Raw genomic sequence first — 18,672 nt, 5'->3', positions numbered from 1 at the left:
GAGGGAGTTTCCCTTTCCCACATCTCATTACAGAGTTGTGCACTCGAGCAGGAGTTGAGGCAACTGATGATGAGCCACTTATCCATGCTGCCCTAATTCTCGACTCAGACTATTATCACAAGCATCTTGAACGTCCACCGGTGAAGTGCCCAGATCCAGAACCAAAAGAAGAAGAACCACAGCAGCGGCAGCCTCATCCAATTCAACAGCCACAATGAAAGAGTTGCTGCAGAAAATGATGGGTAAGATGAAACGAATAGAGCGACGTCAAGGTTGGCTAGCAGAGCAAACCAGGATGATTTATAATCTACAGCAAAGCTGCTGCAACAAGTTTGACATTGATACTTCAGAACACCAGTGGGAAAACTGGGATTCAAATGAATGGATGGGCTCCGACTCAGAAGAGGACGATATCGAGGGAGAGGAGGAGGCAGAAGAATGAACCTGAACACCTGTTTTTGTATTTTATTTTTCTTTGTTTTAGTTGTTTTTGTATTTCATTTCGAACATTGAACTAAATTGCTTTTTGTTTTGGATGGTTTAAAGGTTTTTTTAAATTTCCTAGTAGTTGTAAAGGCAAGATTAGGATTGTAATATTTTCATATTAGTCAGTGAACTTTTCTAACACAGTGGACACCACAGTATTTCAATTGTTTTTACAAATTATGGTGATGAGAGAGCCAAGGACTGGGTGTGCATGCTGTTGAGCGAAACTTCAACTACACGGATTAATCAGGGAACTATCTCGTACCTTTGTAGATTTTGTTTTTCTATTCCTAATTCGTGCATAATGTGACATTGGGGACAATGTCATCTTTAGTTTGGGGTAAGGAAAAATTTGAACAAGTTTTTATTTTTGTTTAGTTGTTGTGTATGCCAATAATGAATTACATAAGTCTATGATGAGAATAGGATTATTGGGTTTTTATTGCTGAAAAATGTTAAGCATTGCTTCAAGTTTATGTTGATTGACTGAATTTTGCTTAAGGTTTGTTGAGTGGTTCAACCACCATTTTCATTATTTCGGCATGCTTAGATTCATTTTATGTGGTTAGGTAAAGTCTTGATAATGTTGGTAGACTCTAGAACCTAGTTTAGAAATGCTTGAGGTGAAATTCTAGGAATAGACATTATTGAGGAAGTGATTTAGGCGATTTTTCGGAACGTTTGAGCCTTTCCAAGCGACCATGAATTCGATCCCTAGTTACCTATTTGAACCTTATGAAATCATCGTTGTCCCTTTTTGTGTTCTTGTGAAACCAATAATGCCCAAACCTTTCACCCTAAACACGTCCGCAACCTTGAAGAGAATTCTAAACCTAATGCGAACACAAAGAGCTTGGAGAGTTGTGTGAATGAACTAAAAGATTAGTGTGGGGGTTGTGAGAAGGGCAAGAAGAATAAAAGGGGTAATTAACCTTAATAAAATACTTATTGTGTTAAAAAAAATAAAAAAATAAAAAAAAAAGAATTTGAGAATTGCAATGTAGTTGAAAAAAATGAGAAGTGCACATGCTTGAGGGTTATAAATTGGTTGACTTTGTAATGGTGGTTAAGGAAGAAAGTGGAAATTGATTTGAGTCTTGATGTTTGCTTAAAGAAAACTGAGTTCTCTTGCTTTGTTAATCCTATCCGTTTCTTTGAAGCCCACTAATCGAGCCTAACGTTACAAGCCTATAAAGACCTTTTGATCTTTAGTGATGTCTAATCCTCATTAGTGGAGAGTAGTTCGATACTTAGGCTTATGGAGTCTGCCGCCATTTGATACACTTTGCATTTCTGCATAAAATAATCTGGGAAGTCGGAATGTGGATTGAAGTTGGGATCACCGACTCGGGGGACTAATAGAGAAGATAGTCGATGCAACTTATAACTTCTTGGAGTGTTGAACATTTTTCTAGTAATAATTTTTCAATGATCTATGAGACTTGTTTAAATTCTAGGCAGTTCATTGTGTTGAGTTGAGTCTAATGTTTTTATTTTATTTTATTTTCAGTTTTGCTGTTTTGCGTTGTTTTGGGCGTTTGTTGTTTTTCTTTCTTTGTGTTTTGTACCTGATGCTCGAGGACGAGCATGTCTTTAGTTTGCGGGTATTTGATAATCCGAGAATTGTACTATTTTTATTAGGCTTTTTGGCCGAATTTTAGATACTTCTTAGTTCATTTTGCCTAAATTGCTACTTAATTCTTTACATTTTGTATTTCAGGCCAAAATGGACATTTTGAGCAAATAATGAGCGAATTTCAGAATTTGGAGGAGTTTTGAAGCAGATTGAAGCACTATGAAGCTTGTTTCCATGAGAAAGCATCGGAGATCGAAGATTCAAGCAAAGAAGCAAGCGAATGGCAATTATGTAATTTTAGAAATCTTCATGAAGGTTCGCTGCGGCGAAGTTTTGTTCTTTGCCATGGCGAAGGAAGTAAAACACGAGATTCTAACTTACCTCGTCGTCGCGGCGAAAGTCTTTCTTCACGGCAGTGAAGTTTGTGGATTTTTGTTTTCTTCAAAACTCACAGTTTTATTTTAAGAAAGTTGTAGGTTTTTGGGCGAACTATAAAAGGAAAACTTTACCATTTTGACAAGGGTGGTTGGAGTTCGCCTGGTTTTCATTTTTCCTTAGAATAGATTTGACATTTTTGTTAAGAAAGTGAGAAGATTAGAGATTAAACCTCGTGGATTCTTCAACTAGGGGAGATATCTTTTCTTTTCTCTTTAATTCAATATGTTGAATGCTACGTTTACTGTTTTTCTTGCTGTGTATTTTGATTTAGTTATGAACTAACCCATTTTGGATTAGGGTTTTGATTAAGTTCGGATTTCTATGGGTTAGTGAATTAATTATTGCTATTTCTATATTCTATTGCATGGATTGTATGGTTATTCTATTTTTAATGGAATTTATTTGATGAATATGATGAGATTGAGAAATGAATCATGTTGAGCTTCTTAGGTAATCACCATTGTAGTATTGAATACTAGAGATAGATTTGAGAATCAATGAAATCAATCTAGGATTCCATTAGCTTAATGAACTTGGATCTATTATTCTTCAATTTATTGGATGCAGAAGTTTAATAAGGAAAAGTAGGAATTCATAGCCTGAGAAGGTATGTTTGACAACTTAGAGAATTCGATTTACAATCTGTGCATGTGAGTGTGGAATTAACATAGTCCGTAGAATTCATCCATAGAGTCCGAATGAAGTCAAAACCCTAACCATTTGTTAAATTGATATTATTGTTTCGTTTAAATTCTTGTTTTCATTAATTAGTTTTCAATACTTAGTAAGTTTTGTTTTAGTTTTAGATTTAATCTCTCCCATTAATCCAAACACATTCGGTTCCTCCAACTTGAAAACAATTAGGAAATTTAGTGCTTAACAATCAATCCTCATGGGAACGATATCCACTCATCACTTTATTACTTTGTGCGACTACTGCACTTGCTATTTATGCATGTTGTACTTACAACACATCAGAAGATGATCAACAGGAAACATATCTTCCTGAAGATCGAGCAGTCGAACTGGAGGTTGGCGAGCAGCCAAGTGAACAGCAAGTCATGGCTAGGGATCTCGGAAACTAAGACTATTGATCGCTCTCTACTATACTTTAAATATGGTCTTTTTTTTTGCTTATCTTTAATGTAGCTCCTTATTATCTTTTGCACACATCGATATATATACAAGGATTTTGATTAATTATGATAGCACTTTTATAATTCAAGTACTTCATAATACAAATATAGCATATTTGATCATTTACACTTAAAAAATGTTATAAATGATAAGACTATTAAAAACTTGAGATCACAACAAGTAATTCTTTGGAAAGGAGTAAAACAATCTTATTTACACTATTTACAACAATGAGAATTTTACAAGTGAAAGAAAAACAATCAAGCTATAAGCGAGTTCAGAATTACTGATAATAAGGTCGAAGATGTTCAACATTCTAAGCTCATGGCACTTCGGAACCATTGAGCCTTTTAAGGTGATACGTTCCAAGTCATATCACCTTAGCGATACGATATGGACCTTCCCAATTAGGTCTCAATACCCCCGCACTTGTTCTCTTGTGCCAAGAAGAATTTCTTTTAGCACCAAGTCTCCAACCCGGAAGTCTCTTCTCCTGACTTTAGAGTTGAAGAATCTTTTTACCAGCTGCTAGTAAGAAGCTATCCATAACCAAGCTTTATCACGGTGTTCTTCAACTAAGTCCAAACTTGCACGTAGAAGTGCTTCATTTTTTGTTTCATTAAAGAAATCCCTCAAAAGTGAACCAACTCCTATTTCCACTAGAACCATTGCTTTACAGCCATATGCTACCAAGAAGGGTGTTTTTGAAGTAGAAGTTCTCGGAGTCGTTCTATAAGCCCATAGAACTTTTGGAAGGTCATTGGCCCAATTGCTCTTGGCTATGCCAAGCTTGGCCTTCAAAGTGTGCTTAATAGTCTTGTTGACAGCTTCAACTTGACCATTAGCTTGCGGTCTTGCTACTAAGGCAAATTTTTTATGAATCCCCAGCTCTTCGCAAAACTATTTGAATTCCTCATTGTCGAATTGTTTCCCGTTATCAAAGATGAGTGTATGAGGAATCCCATAGCGACACACTATATTCTTGAAGATGAAGTCTTTGAGCTTCTTTGTAGTGATTGTGGCCAAAGGTTTTGCTTCAACTCACTTAGTGAAATAATCCACTACAACCACTGCATACTTGACACCCCTCTGCTGGTTGGCATGGGTTCGATGAGATCAATTCCCCACATAGAGAATGGCTAAAGACTGGTCATCGTTGTTAGCTGGTGGGATAGAGCTCGTGGGATATTCGCGAATCTTTGGCACTTGTCACACTTCTTCACAAAGCTAAAGGCATCTTCATGAAGTAGGGGCCAATAATATCCCTGGCGAATAAGTTTATTGGCAAGAGATCATGGAGCAGTGTGATTACTGCAGATCCCTTCATGTATCTCTTTCATGATGTAATCTACTTCATCATCGGTTACACATTGGAGGAGGCGAGTGCTAAACCCTCGCTTATACAACTGATCACAGAATATAGTTTGTATAAGTCTTGCCTCAGGCTTACTGTCAGGCAGAGTCTTATTTCAGAGATACTAAATAATCTGAGTCATCCAAGAAATGGATTCTGTTACTGCTACGAGCTAATCAGCTGAACTGATGTTGGAAGTTTCGATGTACCTAATCGAAACACTGTCTAGAGCATTAGAGTCTACTGATGAGGCTATCTTTGCCAAAGCATCCGCAATGGAATTACTATTCCTCGGGATTTGTTTGATCATATAGTGCTTGAAGGGCTCGAGTGCAGCCGTGGCTTTCTTCAAGTAACTGATCAAATTCTCCTCTTTGAGTTGATATTCTCCCAAAATCTGATTGACAACCAGTTGGGAGTCGCTATTAATGTCGACCATATCTGATCCCATTTCTCTCGCTAGTCACAGACCAGCAAATAGCACCTCATACTCAGCCTCATTATTCGTAGTTTTGAATCCAAACTTGAGGGCTCCATAAATGCGAGTCCTTTCAGGGTTGATGAGTAGAGGACCAGCTCTGGCTCTTCTCCTATTCGAAGATCTATCAACATAAAGGTTCTATGTTGACAAGTGCCGAATAGTTTCCTGGATAACTTCGCTGGCTGGCTATTTGGGTTCCTGATTTGGTCGATGAGAAAACTCCAAAATAAAGTCAGTGATAGCCTACCCCTTGATTGCTGCTTTCAGTCTGTAATGCAGATCAAACTGACTTAGTTCCATAGCCCACTTGAGCAACTTACCCGAAGCCTCTGGTTTCTGAAGGACCTGCTTGAGTGGGTAGTTAGTCAAAACATGGATGGTGTGGGCATGGAAGTAAGGTCCTAGCTTCCTGGAAGCGATCAGCAAGGCATAAGCTAAGCGTTCCATCTCTGGATACCGTATCTCAACGTTCAGCAGTCGCTTGCTCATAGAGTATACTGGCCATTAAATTCTACCTTTTTCCTAAATGAGAGTTGCGCTGACCGCATATTGAGGAACGGACATGTAGAGAAATAAGATTTCCTTGGGAAGGGGCTTGGACAAGAGATGTGGCTTTCCAAGTGCTCTTTTATGCTCTAGAAGGCTTGTTCACCTCTGAAGTCCATTCAAATCTCTTGTTGGCCTTAAGTACATTAAAGAACGACAAACAACGATCTGTTGCTCTTGATATGAAGTGTTGATGATAAAAGCTTGAAAATACACATTTACTTAGTGGTTTATAGGGATTATTTGTGGGAAATTAGGCTTAGTTTGGTAAAGTTGCTTGATATTTTCATAATTGTCTTTTATGGGATCACAGGTGTGTTTTAGTGTTTTATAGGTTATTAGTGCTAAATGTTATACTCAAATCAACAGCAGAATGAGTGACAAGTAGAAACAAATGGATCGAGAATTGGAGTTGAATTGAAGAAGTTATGGAGCTTTGAAGTAAAGAGAAGATTCTAGATTACGCTCTAGCTTGAGCATGCCTCGGTGTTTCAATAATATGTCAATATTTTGACCTCGGATCAAGAGAATTCTTTGACTATTGGAAAGCTAATTCAAAGGGCTACATTTCATATGTTTACCACTTCTCAAATTCCATCGTTATCACGCTCAAAAATCACTATCTCTGGAGTGCTGAGGAATGAGGCGAGATTTGAACTAAAGAAAAAGGGTTATTGTAACGACTCGATTCTTATAAAAACATGCACAGTGAAAATACACGTAACCATAATATAAAAAGTTGGGCCCAAAATTTTTATTTCATTAAACATATGCATTCTTTATACAAATATATACAAGGTTTGTGACATATGCAAAACTATCAAAAGAGGGTAGACAGTGTAGCCATTTCTCTTCGTGTGCCGATGGCCATTAATCGCTATGCCCTCATCTAGAACTGCAAAAACATAGGAACAACCTGATGAAGCACAAACAAGGCTCAGTAAGTAACCCCTGAACTCAATATCTTCCGTAACTCTTTCTTTAATCACTAGCTAATTACTCTTCTCTCATAGCTCCTCTATACTAACTTTCTTTCTAGTAAGTCACGGCCCCATCTGACCGAGGCACGGCTGGGACTCGCTCCCACCTCCCGTGACTTCTACTCATTCTAGCCGATCGGACTTGGTTATGCATGGATTCGGAACCTTTGGCCATGTGAGTGCATAGAATCTCTCGGTAAACTCGGGTATAGCCCTCATCCGCATATACACTACGGGCTACACCACTTCTCTTTCTGATACTCGGCCGCTTTATTAATACGGCGTACATCGGGAATACTCTACCCATACTCACCGTTCCCCATCGCACAACCTACTCTATTCTCTTATTAAGCACTACTCTCTATTAAGCACTACTCTAGCTTTACTCTATAGTGCTCCTTCTCTTTCTTTCTACTCTTAGAGTAGTCTAAACTCAAAAGTCTCTACTCTTTCTTTTCTAATGCATAAGTAAAGCATATTAATGCACATCAATGATTCATACTCATTATGCATTTATGAAAAGTAACTATGACATGTAGCACAATTAAGGCTTTCTATCCTTACTTATGATTCTCTTGAGCATTTCATCAAGCAACTCTGTGCATAAGTAACTCTACTCTAATTCTAACTTTTCTGTTTCTTTAATCAACCAAATGGGAGAAAACTCCCTCACACCATCTAAATCCCTGTCACAATAAAAACACTTCCATAAGCTTGCTTAAAACTTCCTCCAACTTCTATCAAACTCATCCTAACATCAAGCAAATACCACACTTCTCATAACTCAACTCAAACATAATTACTACTCTCATTCAACAATAAAAGAGCACATATGTTTCAATCTACTCAAAGAGTTCTTAGATCTCAACTTAGGTTGAGTTTACTTACCTTATGAGAAATTAGCTTCTTTAACACTTCCTCTTTCCTTTGGAAGCTGCTTTTCCTCTACAATTTAACCAACAATCACAACATGAGATTCAAATCAAAACATAGGAAAACTCTCATCTAAAGCACAAACCCTTACCTTAGGAAGCTTTAGGTTTAAACCCTCTAAAAGTTTCTCAAAAAGGCTCTTGGAAATCCTTGAAAGATTAAGGAAATTTGAGAGAGTTTAGAAGAATGAAGGAGGCGTGAACTGGAAAAATGAAGAGCAATCAAAGGCTAAACCCTTTTTAATAACTCTTAATACTCATTCTTCCCATTTTGCCCTTGCTCTTTTATGGAAATTCCCCAATCCTTTGATTCCTTACTAACACACCCCCATACTAACATTTCTCCTGAAATTTCCTTACAATCACTCCCCACTTTTCCTGCTAATTAGGGTAGAATGGTCAAATTGCCCTTAGTGAAGAGAATATCTAAAACTTGGTAAACATTTTGGTCGGACCGTCGCCGCGGCGAGGAAACTTCTGTCGCCGCGGCGAAACTGTCCAGAGTTTCCCTTGGTTTCAACATATCTTCACGCGGCGAAGATCTCTTCACCCCGCGAAGCTTGACACACTACACTTCTTCTATTTTTTTAACCAATTTCAAGGCAATTAGTCAACACCACACTCGTACAATGTCAATCAGACAATATTACCACGAAACCATCTCAAATAAGAGCAAACGAAGAACAGTAACTACGTACCTCAAGTGGGGCGTTACAATTCTCCCCCCCTTAATAGAATTTCGTCCCCGAAATTCATACAAATAACTCCGGAAAGCGTTCTGCATGTCCTGTTTACTTCCCAAGTGGCCTCCTCCACTTTGTGATTCCTCCAAAGGATCTCACTAACGGAACACTCTTGTTCCAGAGCTCTTTAACCCTCTCGATCTAAATCTGAACTGACGTTCTTCTATACTAGTTCTCTGTCACTTCAACGTCCTCTACCTCAAGATATGGAGGGATCACTTACATATTTTCGTAGCATCGAGACATGAAAGACATCATGCACCCTATCCTAACTAGGCGTAGTGCCAATCTGTAGGCCACCTTTCCTACCCGTTGTAAAACTTCAAATGGACCTACGTATCGCGTGCTAACTTCCCTTTGCTTCCAAGGCGCATTACTCGCTTGAAGGGGGGAATTTTCAAAAACACTTTATCACCCACTTGAAATTCGACTTCTTTTCTCTTCAAGTCGGCATAGCTCTTTTGTCGATCTTGGGCTTGCTTCATCTTGTTTCTGATCAGTCTCACATCTTCTATCAATTTCTGAGTCACCTCTGGCCCAAGGCTGCACTTAGCTCATCCTTTTCACCTACCTCATCCCAATGTAGCGGAGACCTACATCGTCTGCCATACAAAGCCTCGTAAGGCGCCATCTTAATCGTAGACTGATAACTTTGTTGTAGGCAAACTCCACCAGGGGTACATTTCATGCCAAGAAGCTCTATAATCCATACAGTAGGCTCTCAACATATCCTCAAGCACCTGTTTGTCCTCTCGGTTTGGCCATCCGTCTGATGATAGGCAGTGCTGAATGCCATCTAGTACCCAAGTTCCTCTGTAAACTCATCCAGAAGGCTGAGACAAATCTGGAATCCTCTATCGGACACTATTATCTTGGGCACACCATTAACCTGACTATTTCCTTAATGTATCTGAGCCAGCTGATCATAGTATTGCTTCCTTTACTGGAAGAAAATGGGCTGATTTGTTTAACCTATCCACAATCGCCCATAAAGCATTATACCCTCTTTGGACTCTAGGGAGACCGGTGATGAATCCATTGAAATACTCTCCCATTTCCACCTGGAACACTCAATGGTTGAAGCAACCCTGACGGCCGTTGATGTTCTGCTTTCACCTGCTGACAGTGTAACATTTAGCTACGAACTCTGCAATGTCTTTCTTCATACCTGTCCACCAATAGCTTTTCTTTACGTCCTGATACATCTTAGTTGCTCTAGGATGAGCATGTATGGTGTGTCATGAGCCTCCAAAAGAATTTTCTGCTTCAACTCACCGTTCGGAGAATACACAACCGATTCCTGAAGTAGAGCACCATCTCTCACACAAAACTCTGCTGTCTTACCTTCAAGTACTCGTTGAACTATTTTCTGACACCACTCATCGGCCCACTTGCTTTTCTTTCACTTCCCCCAGTAAAGTAGTCTGAATTTCTAACCTTGCGATCCCTCCCGGAATCACTTCAATTTGCTCTCTACACAACTCTTCTATCAATTCTCTTGCTTAGTGAGTCGGGACAAATAGGCTTTTCTACTCAGGGCATCGGCTACTACATTGGCTTTCCCCGGTTGATATTTGATCTCGCACTCATAATCTTTAACTAGTTCTAACCATCTTCTCTGCCTCATATTCAACCCTTCTGAATAAAGAAACTTCAAACTCTTATGATCAGTATAGATTTTGCTTTTGCACCATAGAGGTAATGCCTCCAAATCTTTAAGGCAAAGACCACTGCTGCCAACTCTAAATCATGCGTAGGTATCTCGATTCATGATCTTTCAATTGCCAAGAGGCATATGCTATCACCCTACCTAATTGCATTAACACTGAACCAAGTCCTTGCAAAGAGCATCTGTGTAAATGTCATAATCTACACCCTCCTGCGGCAACACTAACACTGGAGCCGTTGTTAACCTCTTCTGCAATTCTTGGAAACATTCCTCACAAGCTTCTGACCATACAAAAGGAGTCTTCTGTTTGGTAAGAGTTGTCAATGGTTTGCTAACTGACAAACCTTCCACGAACCGTCTTGTAGTAACCTGCCAAGCCTAAGAAACCCTGACCTCCTTTACTGTCCTCGCCTCTGCCACTCGAGATTGCTTGCACTTTACTCAGGTCTACAGAGATCCCTTCCTTCGATACCGTATGGCCCAAGAATATAACTCGATCGAGCCAAACTCACATTTCGAAATTAGCGTACAACTGCTTTTCTCTCAACCGTTGCGTACAATTCTCAAATGTCCCTCATGCTCTTCTCTTGTCCTAGAATAAACCAGGATATCGTATATGAAAACCACTATGAACTGATCTAAACAATCATGGAAATCCCGGTTCATCAAGTCCATAAAAACTGCTGGGGCATTAGTCAAACCAAACGGCATCACTACAAACTCATAATGCCCATACCTTGAACGAAAGCAGTCTTAGCTACATCTTGCCCAGCCACTTTACCTGATGGTCCCCTGACCTCAGATCAATCTTGGAGAATACTGCTGCCCCCTTCAACTGATCAAACAAATCATCTATTCGGGGTAGAGGGTACTTATTCTTCCCAGTCACCTATTCAACTCTCTATAATCAATACACATCCGAAGCGATCCGTCCTTCTTTTTGACAAACAAATTGGGGTCCCCAGGAGAATGACTCGGTCGGATAAAACCCTTGTCCAAAAGCTCTTGGAGTTGCTTCTTCAACTCCGAGCTCTGCTGGGGCCATTCATAAGGGGCTTTAGATATTGGTGCTGTCCCTGTGTGCTAGTTCGATACTAAATTCGACCTCTCTTTCTGGTGGCAAACCGGGTAATTTCTTCCGGAAACACATCCAAAAACTCTCGAACTATAGGCACCTTCTGAATCTCTGGCTGTGGAACATCACCACTTTGCACTACATGCGCAATATATCCAGAACACCCCTTTCTTAACATCTTTCTAGCCTTCACACTACTAATTAACATCACTCACCGATGGCCCTCTCCAAAGCTAATTTATCCCCATTATCGAGATTAAATCTCGCTTTCTTCTTTCGACAATCGATCTCGACTCCATACCTCCCTAAGAATCCATGCCCAAAATCACATCAAAGTCGGGCATATCAAGACTATTAAATCGCCTGCTAGCTCTCGACCATGGATCACTATGGATTCTCCTAACACATCTCCTGAGTCAACACACTCACCCCATCAGGTAACTCAATCTTAATAGGTTGCTCACTCTGCTAGGTTTCAAACCTAATCCTCCCGATCATCCCATGCGATATAAAAGAATGGTACCCCCAGAATCAATTAAGCATATAAAGAACAGCATGGAATAGCAACTGACCAGTTACGGCTGATGACTGGCCTCAGCTTCACCCTGAGCACCGTAAAACTCTGGCATTAGTACCTCTCGCCCCTGAGCGCGGGTGGAAACGGAGCTTTACAATCCTTCTTTAGATGCCCTGGCTGACGGCACCTGTACACCATTTCTATCCCTTAAACATTCCCCCGAATGGTTCCTTCCACATTTAGTACAAAGGGGCAACCCTTCGGTTCTGGGCCGCTTGTTTTGCCAATCCCTCCGTTATTCTTGGGTTGGAACTTCTTCTTGACCCTTACTTCTCTATTCCTTGAGCATCCACCCTCTCCCTCTGCAAAGCAGGGGATGGTTCACTGAGTACCTGTAAAGATGACTCTTCGGCAATGTGCTTATTCACATAAATCTCTGTCCTTAACGCCCTTGTTAAAGCCTCACTATAGGTATCGGGAGGCTCAGCTCCTGTCATCACATCTCAGGCAATATCGGATTTCACCCCTGTACAAACTTGTCCCCCCTCAACACTGGAGTGTACACTATCCCGATTCAAATCGGGCGAGGAATTGAATCTTACCGAATACTCCTTCACCGTACTAGTCCCTTGTCTCAGATTGATGAACTCTTGGACTTTCTCATGTTACTCGTCGTTTCCGTTCGATCTCCGGCTTCAAATAGTCTTTTGAATTCTGCCCAAGTCATTAAACCCGATGTCGAGCTCTTCCATTAGTTCCCACCAAATTCGGGCATCTCCCCGAAACAGGAAACTAGCATATCTGATTCTCTCTCTGTCGTTCATGGGAAACAAGGCCACTATCCGCTCTACACTTAAACCACTCTTCTGCTTCCAGCGGATCACTTGTGCCCTTAAACTCTGACGGCTGATGTTGGCTTGCAAGCCCTGAACCGGATCACCTCGATTCGGTACTATTGGAGGTACCGGCCCCTCACGTTCTTGTCTTGCGGGCCGTCCTCGACCAGGGGTCTCAGTTCTTTCTGGTACAACTCTCCCCTGACTCTCTGCTACCACCTCTTGAACATATTCCGAATCAATGTCACATCAAGAGTAGGGGGGTTTGGTTCTGGGGGGTTAGAAGGTTCTCCCTCTTTCACACCCTCTTACCCTTATTACGGTTACTACCCTCATCTACAAAACGACCATATTGGGTCAATTTAAGAGAACACTCGACATAAGGAAATAATTTAACTTACACAGTCGGCTATTGGACATCGTAGCGATGAGAATGGTACACTGTCAATCCCAAAATCTTTGCTCTAATACCAAAATGTAACGACTCGATTCTTATAAAACATGCACAGTGAAAATACAACAACCATAATATAAAAGTTGGGCCCAAAATTTTTTTTTCATTAAACATATGCATTCTTTATACAAATATTACAACTTTGTGACATATGCAAAACATCAAAAGAGGTAGACAGTGTAGCCATTTCTCTTCGTGTGCCGATGTCCATCTGACTGTGCCCTCATCTAGAACCTGCAAAAACATAGGAAACAACTGGATGAGCACAAACAAGGCTCAGTAAGTAACCCCCTGAGCTCAAATATCTCCGTAACTCTTTCTTTAATCACTAGCTAATTACTCTTCTCATGCTCCTCTATACTAACTTTCTTTCTAGTAAGTCACGGCCCCATCTGACCGGACACGGCTGGGACTCGCTCCCACTCCCGGTGACTTCTACTCATTCTAGCCGATCGACTTGTTAAGCATGGATTCGGAACCTTTGGCCATGTGAGTGCATAGAATCTCTCGTAAACTCGGGTATAGCCCTCATCCGCATGTACACTATGGGCGTACATGCGGGAATACTCTACCCATACTCACCGATTCCCCATCGCACAACCTACTCTATTCCTTATTAAGCACTACTCTCTTATTAAGCACTACTCTAGCTTTACTCTATAGTGCTCCTTCTCTTTTTCTTCTACTCTTAGAGTAGTCTAAACTCAAAAGTCTCTCCTCTTTCTTTCTAATGCATAAGTAAAGCAATTAATGCACATCAATGATTCATACTCATTATGCATTTATGAAAGTAACTATGACAGTAGCAACAATTAAGGCTTTCTACCCTTACTTATGATTCTCTTGAGCATTTCATCAAGCAACTCATGTGCATAAGTAACTCTACTCTAATTCTAACTTTTCTGTTTTCTTTAATCAACCAAATGGGAGAAAACTCCCTCACAACCATCTAAAATCCCTGTCACAATAAAACACTTCCATAAGCTTGCTCAAAACTTCCTCCAACTTCTATCAAACTCAACCTAACATCAAGCAAATCCACACTTCTCATAACTCATAACTCAAATAATTCCTACTCTCATTCAACAATTAAAGAAAGCACATATGATTTCAATCTACTCAAAAGATTTCTTGATCTCAACTTAGGTTGAGTTTACTTACCTTATGAGAAATAGCTTCTTTAACACTTCTCCTTTCCTTTGGAAGCTTGCTTTTCCTCTACAATTTAACCAACAATCACAACATGAGATTCAAATCAAAACATAGGAAAACTCTCATCTAAAGCACAAACCCTTACCTTAGGAAGCTTTAGGTTAAAACCCTACTAAAAGTTTCTCAAAAGGCTCTTGGAAATCCTTGAAAGATTGAGGAATTTGGAGAGTTTAGAAGAATGAAGGAGGCGGTGGAACTGGAAAATTAAGAGCATCAACAAAGGCTAACCCTTTTTATAACTCTTAATACTCATTCTTCCCATTTTGCCCTTGCTCTTTTCTGGATATTCCATCCATATCCTTTGATTCCTTACTAACACACCCCCATACTAACATATTCTCCTTGAAATTTCCTTACAATTCACTCCCCACTTTTCCTGCTAATTAGGGGTAGAATGGTCAAATTGCCCTTAGTGAAGAGAATATCTAAAACTTGGTAAACATTTTGGTCGGACCGTCGCCGCGGCGAGGAAACTTCTGTCGCCGCGGCGAAACTGTCCAGAAAGTTTCCCTTGGTTTCAACATATCTTCGCCCCGGCGAAGCTTGACACACTACACTTCTTCTATTTTTTTAACCAATTTCAAGTCAATTAGTCAACACCACACTCGTACTAATGTCAATCAGACAATATTACCACGAAACCATCTCAAATAAGAGCAAACGAAAGAACAGTAACTACGTACCTCAAGTGGGGCGTTACAGTTATCACTGTGCCGCAACACTATGCAGTCGCACACTTTGTCCAAAATCAGCCGCGTCGCAGCATAGTGCTGAGGCACAGTCACGACAGTTAGGAATTTTTCTTCCGTTTTTTATTAGGAAAATAGGGTTAAGAGTCCTAAAGTAAATAGAATTAAGGAAAATAAAACCCTAAATCTTGTTGGATATAAATAGAAGTCTTTTAGCATTATTTTGGGGATTCTTAGAAGGAAGAATTAGAGGGGGCTAACGTAAGAGAAGATCAAAGTGACAAAATTTCTGAAGCTTTTGATTGGCAATATAGGGAAGTTCTTCTTGTTTCTTTCTTATAAACTCATGTTGATTATTTTAATAAAGATGATTGTTTCTTTCATGTTGATTATGAACTAAATTTATTCTCTAGGGCTAAGATGTAGCCCAATCTCTTGATTATGTGTTGCTTTATTTATGTTAATTTTTATTAAGATTTCTTCATAAGTTTTATTATTATGCTTAATGCTTTTGATTCTTAAGGGCCTAAGAATTGAATGAACTAATGGACTAGGTTGAGATCGAGAGGTGATACTTAGTTGGTCTACAGTAGTAAAACCATAGGTTGAGCAAATACTAGAGATAGGTTACCGTGACTTATGAGGTTTTGGTAAACTTCATAGAACATAATGATCTCCAATTGCTTAAATCTTATTAGAGATAATTCGGGTTAGTAATTAGGGGTTAATTTGATAATTGTTCGAGAGAAAGTTATTGGAAATTTAGGGATTTTGACCTGTAGGAAGAGCTTAATAACATTAGCATAAGTGATCGATACATATGAATAAGAGTTCGTGTGAAATCTATGCCGTAGGTCTAGTCATCTTGTTTTAACCCAAAGATTTATTTTAATTGTTCTATTTTCAGTTCTCTTTTTAATTTCAATTATTAATTTTATTTAATTTAGATTTTCCTTGATACAATTTGGATTGATCAAATAGTAATAGGATAATTTAATTGGTAGTTGATAATAGTAATTCCCTTGGGTTTGATATCTGTATTTATACACTTTATTACTTACACGATTTCGTACACTTGCAAAACTCCACAACAACTGAGAGCCGCTATTTGCCCATTCAAGCTCTAAACTTGTTTTCTGTTAATGAGACTTTTCATATCTAAGAGAGCTTGGATCTTTTCGGGGTTGACTTCAATCCCCCGATAGTTAACCATGTACCCTAGGAATTTCCCCGAGGATACTCCGAATGAACACTTCAAAGGATTGAGTTTCATTTTATATCTCCAGAGTATGTTGAACATCTCTGCGAGATTGGCTATGTGATTTGAAGCGACATGTGACTTGACCAATAAGTCATTGACATAGACTTCCATTTATTTCCCGATCTGCTTGGAAAACATGCGATTAACTAGACGCTGATATGTTGCCCCAATATTTTTTAGACTAAAGGGCATGACTTTATAATAGTAAAGTCCTCGATCTATAATGAATGAGGTATGCTTCTCGTCGAGCGTGTACATTAGGATTTGATTATACCCCGGGTAGGCATCCATGAAGCTTAACAACTTGTGCCTAGAAGTGACATCAACGAGCTGATCAATTTTGGGCAAAGGGAAATAGTCATTCGGACGGGCTTTTTTAAGATCGGTGAAATCAATGCAAGTCTGCCATTTGTCGTTGGGTTTCTTCACCAAAACAAGATTAGTGACCCAACTCGGGTAATGAGATTCCTGAATGAACCCAATTGAAAGGAGCTTATCCACCTCAACCTTAAAAGTAGCATAACGCTCTGGGTCCATGACTCTTCTTTTCTAGCGAACTGGCTTGACTTCACTGTTAATATTGAGTGCATGACATATTACATTCAGGCTGATTTCGATCATATCGGCATGAGTCCATGCAAAAACATCTATGTTCTGTCTAAGGAACCTCGTTATATCTGTAGCGAGCTAAGGGATGAGATTACTCCTAATTCTCAATACGCGAGTTAGCTCACTCTGATCGACCGATACTTTAGGTAAAGTCTCAATAGGCCCGCTATGGGAATACTCTTCCTAAATATGAGGATATATGCTATCTTCCATCGGACCTAGCTGTGGTTTAATCCTACTAATTGTCATAGCCTGCTCGGGAACGCCCACTGGCTTCCCTTTCCCTTTATATGCCATCTGCACTGTTCTCACATAGCAGTCGTGAGATTCACACTGAGACCCTATGACTTCCCCACACCTTATCAGAGTGGGAAATTTCACCTTCAGATGATAAATGGAGGTGTCAGCCTTGAAGTTCTAAAGTTGAGGTCATCCCAATATGCCATTAAAAGCGGACGGACAGTCTACTACCAGAAACTCTGTTATCTTAGTCACTTCGTGGGTCTCACGCAAAGTGACAAGAAGTGTAATCGTTCATTTGGGAATCAGATGGTCCCTTGTAAAACTGTAAAGAGGGATTATGGCAGGCTTCAGATCTACCTCATCCAATTGCATTTTCTCAAAAGCTCCACGGTGCTTTCGTTGTCCACTAACATCCTGTGGACTTCGTACCGACCTATTTTAGGCGCAATAACGAGTGCATCCTCATGAGGGTGATGTAATCGTATTGCGTTTTTTTCTAAGAAGGTAATCTCCTCTTCTCTGTGCACCTTAGCAAGTCGCGATGTCGTGCTCATCACATTTACGGGGTCATGACGAGCTTCTCGAGCATATTTTTCCTGAGCACCTTGAGAATTTCCTGTGAGGTATGGTCCTCCAAAGATGATCCCGACTAAATAGAAACCCTTGCGACCACGGCGTTTCTTTCCCTGGTCCTCTTAATCCTTCTCCCGAAGGGGAGTTGGACCATCAACATACTCCTTGAAGTTCCCCTTTTTGATGAAGTCTTCAATTGCCTGCTTAAGAGCCTGGTATTCATCGGTATGGTGCCCATTATCCTGATGATAACGGCAATACATTTTGTTGCTCCTCACTGAAGGGGGATTATTCATAGACTTTGGCTCCCCAAGCATATTAGCTTTTTCTTATTTATCCAGAATAGCTAATACCGATGCATTCAATGGAGTATACTAATTCTTGTCATGATCGCGATGAGGAATTTGGGCATAAGATTTCTTGGTCTGGAACCATTGTTTCTTTCCCTTCCACTGATCGTCATTAGACCACTTGCGATCAGACCTTCTACTATTTCCCCCCGGTTTGTCTCCCTCCAATTAGGAGCACTGGTCAAAGGACCAGGGTCGTGGAGATTTAGAGCAGCCATGAAATTCTCAATCTTGAGGTATTTCTCAGTGAGATTGTAAAAGCAGGTAAGGGAAATATTGTCCTCAAACTACAGCTTCTTCCACAAATCAGTTTGCGAGTGAAATCCTACAATGATAAGAGTTCAAACTGAATCTTCAAGTGTATTAGCCACCTTATAAAGCTCCCTGTGGAACCGGTCAATGTAAGATTGAGAGACTTATTCCTCTCCCGCCGTATGTTGTTCAGATAGCTCAACGGCATCAAGAACTTCCTATTGGCTTAAAAGTGTCTCAAAAACAACGAGCTCATCTA

The sequence above is a fragment of the Pistacia vera genome, unplaced genomic scaffold (genome assembly GCF_008641045.1).
Source record: "Pistacia vera cultivar Batoury unplaced genomic scaffold, PisVer_v2 Contig351, whole genome shotgun sequence".
In the NCBI taxonomy this organism is placed as follows: domain Eukaryota; kingdom Viridiplantae; phylum Streptophyta; class Magnoliopsida; order Sapindales; family Anacardiaceae; genus Pistacia; species Pistacia vera.
Note: the sequence above shows the minus strand (reverse complement) of the source record.